Source organism: Capsicum annuum, chromosome 11 (genome assembly GCF_002878395.1).
Source record: "Capsicum annuum cultivar UCD-10X-F1 chromosome 11, UCD10Xv1.1, whole genome shotgun sequence".
NCBI lineage: Eukaryota > Viridiplantae > Streptophyta > Magnoliopsida > Solanales > Solanaceae > Capsicum > Capsicum annuum.
The window spans coordinates 4,818,167-4,829,959 of record NC_061121.1 but is presented as its reverse complement, the minus strand read 5'-3'; the positions used below and the strand labels follow the sequence as shown (position 1 = coordinate 4,829,959).

At 32.0% G+C, this 11,793-nt stretch overlaps 1 long non-coding RNA gene across 1 annotated transcript; it reads left to right on the top strand.

The window, feature by feature from the left end:
• The first annotated feature begins 5,542 nt into the window (after positions 1–5,542).
• LOC124888610 lies at positions 5,543–10,063 on the top strand. Its single transcript, XR_007047081.1, has 2 exons — positions 5,543–5,675; positions 9,452–10,063. It is a non-coding gene; the product is annotated as an uncharacterized LOC124888610 (long non-coding RNA).
• The last annotated feature ends 1,730 nt before the right edge of the window (positions 10,064–11,793 follow it).

Below are 11,793 nucleotides of genomic sequence, written 5' to 3'. Positions count from 1 at the left end.
AATATATGTCCCTTTTTCTGTGCGTGAGCTAGAAATTAGAATTTACAGTAAAATAACCTCCAAAAAATCCAATTGAAACTTCAAATTTTGAATATAAATTGAACTCATATTATAGAATCCCTTTTAAAATTAAATCGATAAAATTTCAATATCTACGATACTATTTTTTTTTACTAGTCTATTAAAAATATCTTTATATTAATTATCTTTCAAAGATATAATATCGCAAGTTGAATAAAATATCACAACCATTAATTTCACAAGACCCAGCCAAGCCCCTAAAAGAAACAAAAAAAAAAATGGAAAAAGAAAGGTAGTTTTAAAACCCCACACGACTTTCACTTTTATGATATTTTCTTAAGCAAAAATAATATATATATATATATATATATATATATATATATATATATATATATTATTGTTTTTCATCATATTTATATGTGATTAGACAGAACATGATGGAGTTGCAACTTATCGAAGACATGAACTTAAATATAAAAATCTATGGATGACGCATATTAGGGCACAAGGTTTGTAGATAGGAGTGCATCGTCTTATTGTCCTTGGTAGTAGTCGTGAAATTAACTACACTCGTAGTTTCTTGTTATTTAATTTCTGTTAGTACTATTTATTATTTCATGTAATTTGCTTGTACATAGTATTTGTTGTAGTGTTATTCTGATACTATCTATTGTTTTAATTATTTTTTATCGCTTATATTTTCATTACGTATTTTTCTAGATTGCTCCCGCTTTGAGTCGGAGGTCTATAAATTAAACAAACTCTCTATTTCATGTCTGAGGTAGAGGTTAGGTTTGTGTACACTCCATCCTCCCTAAACCTCATCATGTGAAAGTACATTGGATATGTTGCCGTTGTTGTTACTATTTCTGTTCATTTATTTTTCGAAAAACGATATTTCTTTTATACGTTTAAAACTTTTTTATTTTAATTTTTCATTTTTTTTCAAATAATACTCTCTTGTAGGAGGTAATACGATTGTTTACATCAAATAATGTAACTTTCCGTAATTAACTAATTTAATAGAGTGAATATATATATATATATATATATATATATATAGCTCATGATTTAGTGAGAGTTCATAGTATCTCGAAACATATGTCATGCATTTATTGATTTAATATGTTTTAAGACAAATAATCTCAAAATTATTTATATCACTCCACAATTATAATAAAAGTTTAACTTTTATGCATCGTCATCATATAAAATATTCAACACTATAGGTAAACTTAATCTACTATTGCATGTTATTCATTTTTTTTACATAAAAATTAAAAAAGAGAAAATTAAATAACCGGCAATAGCAAATTTAATTTACCTAATAGTATAAAGTATTTTGCATATAACATCCTTAATATGAAATAAAAATCTCTCAAGAAAAATCTAAGATTAAATGGTCTATAATAATAAAAATCTCTCAAGAAAAGTCTTTAAGATTAAATGGTCCATACATTTGTGAATTCCTTATCGTTGTTCCCTTGAGGATTATTATAAAAGGGTCACCATATAAGCTTATTTTTTATTAATTAAGCGCCTCATCATATACAACATATATCTTGTAATAAATAAATTCCTTTTTCACCATATATCTTTTGAAGCTATGAATCACAAAACATTCTCTTTAGTATTCATAACCTTTTTGTCTTTATTTTTTTGTCTATCCTCAACAAACTCCAGGAGATCGTCAAATATTTTTTTTTTTAAATTCTCATTTAGTATTTGATATTCGTATTAAAATTCGACTAATTTTAGTTTCATTCCAAAATTTTCACTTATAAAGGCAACCACACACTCAGGACTCAAAATCTTTAATTAACAATGATGGACTACTTACTGCTTCAACTCCACCACAAGTACTCTTTGGTCAAATGAAAGTTATTCACTTTCTCCTTAGTGGAGTTTTAACCTAAAAAATTTAAAAGAAAAATTGATCTTTGATTATTTGGATAGGAAAAGGGTCCAAAATATATCCAATATTTGGTGAAATTTATTGTAACACGCCTGATCTTTGTGAGGGTTCTATGACCCTCTTGAACTATTTACTAGTAGTGTATTTTAGTGATATTTATAAGCTAATAAATAAATAAAATATATTAATAAATAAATTAAAAAAAAAAAGAATTCAGTGCAAATAAATGTCGGTAAAATATGCTAATAAATAACCTAGGAGGGTCATAGGACCTCTACAAAAGTGTAGGGTGTCATAGGACCCTTGCAAAGTTCAGATGTATTACGGTAAATTTCATCAAAATTTAAGTATATTTGAAACTATTTTTCATATTTTAAATTAATTTTAGGTTTTACGAACAAAGAGCATAAAATACATTAAAAGAAAATAGTTAAGGTCTTTTTATACAAATAGCTGATCATATTTACTATTTACTTTTTCTTGCCGATATATATTTTTATTATCCACTAATTATACATATATTCTATGTTTGTTTGTTTTTTTTTCAGAAGGAAATGTACCCTATGATCCATTACACAAAGAACCAATATGCAAGAAGTATATCCTTGGCAAATGTATAGCCACTAAAAAACCGCCCATTGCATTAAAACCAGCACCACGTGCTGCAAAACCTTGCCTTCCGCCTCTCATCAATTGCAATGGGAAACCATAAAAGTATATTGGAATTCGATGCATAGCATTAGTAAATTTAAGGAAGAGATGCACCGTTTGATAATATTTTTATAAATTATATTATATATATATATAATATTTCTATAAATTACATTATATATATATATATATATATATATGTGCGTGAGTATACACGTTATGTGTGTTTAATTTATTATCAGTACTATACTACTATTGTATTTTGTTTTGGAATTTCTAAATAATGTAACAGTCTACGTACACTCGTTATTTGTAGTATATCAATAAATAAATGTGTACAAAATATCGTTTATGTAATACATATGGAAGAAGTTAGAAGTATATACACATACGCGTATTTCGGAAATGTTTTTTATAATTATATGTATAGTTCGAGTGAAAGACAATGAGTATATTCGCGACGAGTCATTAAAATTAGGAAAAATAACATAAACATACATCATAACTTACCATATTTATACAAATCCTCATCCTTACAAAGTAATTATGAAAATTTCAACTAATTATGTATCTTCATTGGATGTATCAGAAGATAATTATGTATCTCGACAGACCCAAAATCGAAAAAATACACCCGGAGATACTTATGTGTCTTTAAAAAGAAAAAATGTATCTTCATTGAATGTATTATGTATCTCGACAGATCCAAAATTAAAAAATATGTATCGGGAGCTAATTATGTATCTTTACAAAGGAAAAATTGTATCTTCATTATATTGGAAGTATCGGGAGCTAATTATATATCTCGACAGACTCAAAATTGAAATTTTTAGTAATTATACAAAATAATGAAATTTTTTGTAGTTAAGCTTCAAACTGTCGGGATTTATGTTGTTTGCCCATAAAACTAAGGCGATTACATAAATGAACCAAACTTATATCGTGGTCTTGTACCTACTAATTAGACTCAAATGACAGCAAAAATGATCAATTTTTTTTCTCACTCGATGTCCAATATTCGTTTTGTAGTCTCGAATAATCTGAATAGTGCAATATCAGGCCCATTCTGAAAGTGTATCTCCCAACATGATTTTCTCTATACGCAGGACTCAAACTCGAGATGCTGACTAAGGTTAAAATAATCCCACCACTATACCACAACGGTGTTCGTTCAATTATTCTTCTTCAACATCCCTAATATTGTTTATTTGTTTGAAATGACAATCTAGTCACTTAAATATTTCACTAATGCATAAAGTGCGAATTACATCCCTGGCTAATATTTAATACATCTCAGTTTTGCAAGGTATACCATGTCCATCAACTTAAGGAAAAGGGTGTAATATATAGACGTGCATTTACTATAACTTGTATCTATTTCTTTTAATTTTTGATGTGCACTAATTAATAAACACCTAAACTATCATAAAATTGAATAATAGATATATGTGTTCTACGCCGCATCCTACGTGGCATTTCACGCGATTAGGACGCGTGACATATAAAAAATGGATCAGCTCAAGGTGTTTTTTTCATTAATTCTTGGTTCGATATCTATATTAAGTTTCGATTAATTCGACACATAATGTTGCGTTAAATCTATTTAAAAGAAAAATCCTCTTTATCAGAATTTTTTTCATATCCAAAATTTGTATTCCTAATTAAAAAAAAAAAATCTATCTTTTTTATCATAACCCTTTGTTGGCTAGAGGAGAATATTAGATCAAGTCAAGTCATAGAAAGAAAATAACAGAAAGCGGAAAGTGCACCAACATGGTTGTGGTGCAATGGATGAGGTTGCTCCATCTTTAATCAGAGATTGAGGATTTAATCCTGAGTATGAAAAAACGCTATTGGAAACACTGCTACCTTAATGCCCCTAGGCAAGGTAGAATATTTTTAACACTATCATTTTATGCTTAATTATTTTAAAGCCATGACATGATATGTCTACATAACAACATATTAAAGACATTTTCTTTTTTGTATTTTTAGGAAAAGATATTTCAGAATTAGTAGTTATATTACAATTATAATATTATTTTTCATACCATCCTTGATATGAGATAATAGTGTCGAAATAAATATCAAAATACTTTTTTCAAAGCTCTTCTTTACCTTAAAAACACAAAGTCAATTATAAACAAAAGTTTTCCCTACTAATTTAATTAGTGTTAAACTAAATGCGTAGTTTTTTTATATTATACTAAATATATCTTTATTTTAGTCCCATAAATCAAACATTTATCAATAAAAATATTTTCACATAATAGATCTTTTTCCCCAGCAGGTGTCCGGTGCGTCCACATTAAAGTTCGACTAATTCAAATTTTCTCCAGAAAATCCCACTATTTAGAAGTAAAATGCTTTTTATCAAAAATGACTCTATATTCAAAGCTCGAATCTGAAATTCCTAATTAAGAATAGAGGAGTGGTATGGTCTAAATAATTTTATCATGATCAATTCTCATATTATAATGTTGATGGTAACTCCCCCACCACGCCCACCCCACCCCCACGTAACCCCCAATGTTCAGGGAAAGACTCCTTGTCAAGCCCCCAAAATAGAAAAAGATAGAAGAAATTTCTCTACTACCTTATTAAAGTGGATTTCACAAAATTAAATTGAAATAGATTAATTTAATACTTTAAATTTTAAATATAATTTAAAATTTTAAAATTAATTATATAAAAAAAATTATAAGTTACATCTTTTTTATATTAATATTATTAAAAAATATATTTTAAAATATTGATCAAAATTCATGCAATTTAATTTTTTAAAAACGTGACATGATAAATAAAAATAAACTAAGCATTTTGAATTCCTAATAAATTGTTCCCTTGAGAATTTTCAACACTAAAGGATGCAAACAATTTTGAATTCCTAATCATTCTTCCGTTGAGAAATATTATAAAAAGGTTCATCATATAAGCTTATTTATTAATTAAGCACCTCTTCATATAGAGAATTATTTTTCCTTCATAGTTTTTGAAGCCATGAATCACAAAGCATTAACTTTATTTTTCATAGCCTTTTTTGTCTTAATTTTTTGTGCATCCTCGGCAAACTCCAGGAGATTGTCAGGTACAATAATTTTTTTTTTTCTCATAACTAAGTTATCCGGTATTATATGTTTGATTAAATTTAAATTTACGGTAAAAAAAATTCATGTTGAAGTTAAAAGCCCTCCCTAACAAAGGTAATTCTCATACGTAGAACTCAAATTCGAGACTTTTAATTAAAAATGAAGAAGTAATTACTGATCCACCACAATTTTGATCGATTAAAAGACTTTTCTTCCTTTTCTCGTAAATAGAGTTTTAACAATTAATAACAACAACCGTATATTGAGTATATTCTCATAAAATGGAGTCAGAGGAGGATAAAGTATACACAGTTTGTACCAATACCTTTGAGGTGAGGTAGAGAGGTTGTTTCCGACAGATCCCACTCAAGTATTCCGGAGAAGTACATTATATACGAATAAGAAACAATAGGTAGTAGAAACGAACAACAAATATTAGTAAAGACAACCCTACCACAAAGTAGTCTACACTCGATCTATGTGACACAACATACATCACCAAATCTTCACGACCCAAACATTACAAGCAAAGCACTTCAACAACGAGCTCGACAAGACAAAGCACACCTACCTACCAGTAGAGACGCACTCCTATCTACTATTCATCTACCTTAATTCGCATCCTCAGCACCTTCCTATCTAGGTTGATTATGTCTTCGATATAAGCAACAACTACTTCGTGTCATGTCCAATCATCTCCCTTTAATATTTCTCTATTACGCCTAAATTCATCCATAGTCAACCTCTCACACCTCTGCACTGGGACATCCGAGCACCTCCTCAACACATGCAAACTTCAGTCCTGAGTCTAGGTAAATCTCATTCGGTGGGGCAAACCTCAGCGAGGACGCTGAGTCCATAAATGGGAATGTGTGTAACATCTCTCTTTAGGATAAAGAGTCCCACATCGGCAAAACACAGGAGGGATGTTGTATATAAGTAAGCAAGTCTTACTCTCTAGTGACTCATTTTAAAATCGTGCGGGCCTGGGCCCAGAGCGAACAATATCACTAGTGGGTTGGGCTATTACAAGGGTCTCTCGGACCTTCATGGTTCATGCCCGTCGCGGTCAGGGCCTTGGCTCGGGTTGTGACAAAAATAAAGTGCGCAGAGGGTAAAGTATACGCAGTCCGTATCAATACCTTAGAGATGAGGTAGAAAGGCTGTTTTCGAAAAATCGCCGCTCAAGACAAAAGTATTCTAGAGAAATACATGATATACGAATAAGAAACAATAGGTAGAACTATCAACAAAGACAACCCTGCCACAAAGTAGTCTACACTCGATCTACCTGAAACAACAAACATCACCAAAACATCAAGACCCAAAAATTACAATCAAAGCACTACAACAGCTAGCACGGATAACAAGACAAAGCACACCATCCAATCTAGTACTCATCTACCTTAATTCGTGTCATCTATACCTTCCTATCTAGGCTGATCATGTCTTCAATAAGTTATAACTGCTCGGTGTCATGTCTAATCACTTCCCTTTAGTATTTCTTCGATCCATCTCTACTACGTCTGAATTCATCCATAGTCAACCTCTCACTCCGGATACCTCCTCAACACATGTCCGGATCATCTCAATCTCGCTTCTCGCATTTTGTCTTCAACCGAAGTTACTCTTACATTTTCTCAAATAACTTCATTTTTAATCCTATCACTCCTAACAAACGCACACAGCCTAGTTAACAGGGCTCTAACAAAACCTCGAAATGGGTAATGAAAAGGATTGATTTTTGTTTGAATGAGTTTGAAGGATCCATTTGACCATGATCTTTTTCCTTCTTTTGTGTAAAACAAAAAGAAGGAATTTCGAAACACTGTTTGGCTATATGTTGAATTGAGTTTTTTGAAAATATTAGCCGTTTGGCCATGAAAATTATTTATATTTTTTCGAAAAATTATTTTACTTTAGTGAAAAAATGCAAACAAGATGCCATGAAAATTTCAAATAATATTTCGAAATTATATTTGGAAGAGTGAAAATAAATTTTACTTGTTTTCACTCATACTTCTCTCACAAAATTTCAAAAACAACTTTAATTTATATCCATGGCCAAACGCAACTCCAATTCCAACTTCAATTTCAACTCCAACTCCAACTCTGAAAAATTATGATTTTCATGGCCAAACGGGACCTTGAAGATGAGTTTCAAGTTTGACAAAAATATTGAGTGAAAATCTTTTGTCACTCCAAAAACTTGCTATTTTTCAAGTATGTATATATTTGGTTGAACAAAACATTTTATTATCATTCAAATCCACCACTTACAGCATACGCGAATACAAACTACCACCTCTCTAGCTAAAGCTACTCCCAGCCATGCACATGCTATGAAGTGTCCTCTATTATGTATACAATCTCCCTATCCATTGTCTACATCTATACAACTAATTCTTCCTTGTATAAAAGTAAAACACCTATATTTACATTCCTCCTGGATCTTTTTGATCTCACCTGGGGTCTTGGTACGGCTTGGTTCCATAGAGCTTCATTCCTTGCATGCCATATGTGGTAAATTATCACTGCCCAAATAAACCCTCGACTTATCCTGCCTACTGCATATCTTGCCATTCTCTTCCAAATCCCCTGTAGTCCTTTATTCTGTAACTTAATCTTCAGCCACTCCATTATCCCTTTCTGGGAGTAGTTGCATTCAAAGAACAAGTGTTCGATGGTTTCCAGCGGAGCATCATCACATAAGAGACATGTATTTTCTAGACATACCCCCCACTTCGCTAATTTTGGTTTGCACTAGGCTGTGCTTCACCAGCCAACTTATATAGCTATGTTTGGGAATATTGGTTTTATGACATACTCCCCTCCACCAAGGCCAGGCCCCCATCCTCCACTGATAGCCACTCTTGACAGTGTATTTAGCCCCTTGGACGAGTCAATCATTTTGCACATAGCCTTGCACAAACATATCTCTCATAACACATATTTTCCTCCATGACCCAGCAACAGTCTACAGGAGGTTGGTAACTCTTCCAATTCTCTCTCCTTTCAAGTACGCATGACCCATTTTACCCATAAATTGTCAGCCTTGCTTGATAGATTCCATGCACACATACTTAATTAGCAATAGCGCAGCCTGATTCAATATTATACAGTCTGGTATCCCCAAGCCTCCCTCTTTCTTGGTCCTGCATGCCATATCCCAGGCTATTAATGGAGCTTTACTTGTGTGTACTTGGCCCGTACGTCCAAAGGAAATATTCCTGCGCACTGATACGATACTTTTCAATAGTACTGCTTTTGGAGAAGTAGGTGTGGATGTGCATCAGGACTGAGTTAACCAATTGGGTGCGTCCTGCATATGATAATAGGTGTCTGCTTTCCCAAGTCTTGATTCTGCTACTTAATTTATCAATTAATACTCCACACTCCATGAAAGTGAGCTTCTTTAATTTGGTGATATATATAGGTACTCCCAAGCCAAGTACCTAAAAAGGCATTTTCCCCCCTAGTGTATCCGGTCATTCCACATACAACATCCAATTCTTGTGGGTCCATGTTGGCAGAGTATATGTTGTACTTGTCGAAATTTGCTCTCACTCCTGAAGATTCTGAAAATTACAGAGCCCTCTCAGTAATAGCAGCACTATTGGCTTCAACGCACCTTTGCAAAATATCACCATATAATTTACTTATAAACGAATATCATATTTTAATTGCATATGCCTTCCCTAATCTTTTATTTTTTTTTTGAGAAATAATTTTTATGCTAACTTTTTTTCTTTTCTTTTGGAATTAAACTTTGCAGGAAAATATGGAAAAGTCCCTCAACAAACTATACCCTCTTATGGTCCAATTCCCACGTACCCAACTACACCCTATTATCCACCATCAAGTAAAGAATCAATATGCAAGAAAAATATAATTGGCAAATGTATATCCACCAAAAAAAACACCACACCTTGAAAAACCATGCAAGAGTTTTACCAATTGTCATAAAATGAAACCATAGAAGCAAAGGGAGGTGTATTAAAATGAAATAAAAATAAATTAGTAGCTTTTTTTTAAAAAAATAAATGAATTGCACTATATATATACTATGTATGTTTTAAGGGAATAAAATTATTGTTGTGACCTATATGTTATCGGTTTGAGGCGGTGGAAGTAGCAACTAATGCATGCATTACAATATGATGTCGCATCAAACTCTTTAGGGTGCGGTTTGCCTTCGGATCTACTAATGCAGGATGCTCTGTGCGCTGATATTGTATCTTTTTTATGTTTAATTTATAATTATACTATTACTATTGTGTTTTCTTTTGGTATTCTGCATGATGTACTACTCTACTCGATGCTTTGTATCAATGTGTATGAAATATTATTAATACATATGGATTAAGTATATATGCTATTTCGAAAAGATGGAACTTCAAGTTATTTCTGAGAAAAAATGGGTATTACTCTTTTTTGCTTTTCTTTGAGTAATAACAGGAGATGTTTTTCAAAAACTAAAAAAACAAAAGTAGTTTTTTCTCATACATAAAAATTAGTGCATGATACATTGATATACATGGAAAGGTAATTTTATTGATGCAGTGTTGAGGATAAAAAACAAAATGTGAGATTGAAGTGCCTTATAAAAAAAAAGTGAATCATAAAGATGTGTCCATACAAAATTTAGGAGATTAAATTCACATGTTATTATTTTAATTTATTATTTAGCTATGATAAATTATGAGAATTGATATGTAATCACTTGGATACGTGTATCTATCATTCATTGTCGTTAAGACTGAAGAGCCACTTAGGTTAGGCACATATAAAGTGAACCAAATGAAGTTAATTTGATTTATGTCAAAGTCCAATTCAAGCACTATTAGTAGAAAAAACAAAAACATGGAAAAATAAAGGTAGAATTTTCAAAATATTGAATAATCTCACACACTTCTTTCCTTTTTTTTTTTTTAAAAAAAAAAAGAAATTCATAAAAGAGGTAGCATATAGTAGCTTATTAATTAATCATGAAACAAATTAACCTATCTGCTATTTATGAAATATCAAATCATATCATGGACTCTTAACCCCCCTTCCTTTTAAAAAAAAAAAAAAGCAAAATTGAGTGACTTTTAAAAGATAAAATAAAATTGAATAAGTATGTGATCAATTATTCAAAATTGAATTACTTTTGAAGACAAATAAAATTGAGTGATTATGATAGTCAATTACCGAACGTTAAGTGATAATCTTTTAGTAACTATCTTTATTTTTGATTAATAGGCATGCATTAAATAAATAACAAATAAAAGAGTAGCAAATTCCTGACGGGATCAGTCAAGGTTAAGTACAAAAGATCTGGAGTTATCAAACTCATAATTGTCTTGTCATGCTTAATCCGTCTAACAAAAAGAGTTCCTACAATGTCTGCTCAAAGAGGTTGTTGCGCTCACATTGGCGGAACTTCAAAAAGAGTGATTCCCAGCTCCGCTTCAGACTCAGCCCGCTTCTTTGCTAGGGCATCAGCTATGCCATTTTGTTCTCTAAAGCAATGGATCACTGCTGGGCATCCTAATCTTCTTAGACTTGACCTACATTCATCAATGATAGCATTGTAATGTAAGTTTCCATGATTAAGCATTGAAATTATGTCCATGTTGTCAATGTTGATTTCCAAGGGAGAGAAGTGATGGGATTCAGCTATTCTAAGCCCTTCCCTGAGAGCGAGGAGCTCCATGTGGTTGTTGGTGGTGTATGTGAAACTCTTGGTGAAGCCAAGCACCCATAAGATTTTGTATCAGACCTCCTATCCCTCCCTTACCAGGGATCCCAAGGCACGAGCCATCATTGTTAAGTTTAAAGTAGCCCTGGGGGGAGGGTTCATTAGACGTTGATATCCATGAATCTGGCTGAGGGAGGGGGATGAACAACTAGAAGGTTATACTCAATCGCTTCTGAATAACTTTGGCTAAAGAAGGGTTTAGCCCTCTTATGGTCGAAGCAATTGGTGTTTCTGTTACTCCAGATATTCCAGAGACTAAAAGGGATAAGATCCTGCCAATCAAGGAGGTTGTTGAACTTTATATGTCTTAGATTGGCCCAAGTAACAGTCCATTTTGAAGGGTGGAGATCAGGGGTAATATTAGGCATGTTAGG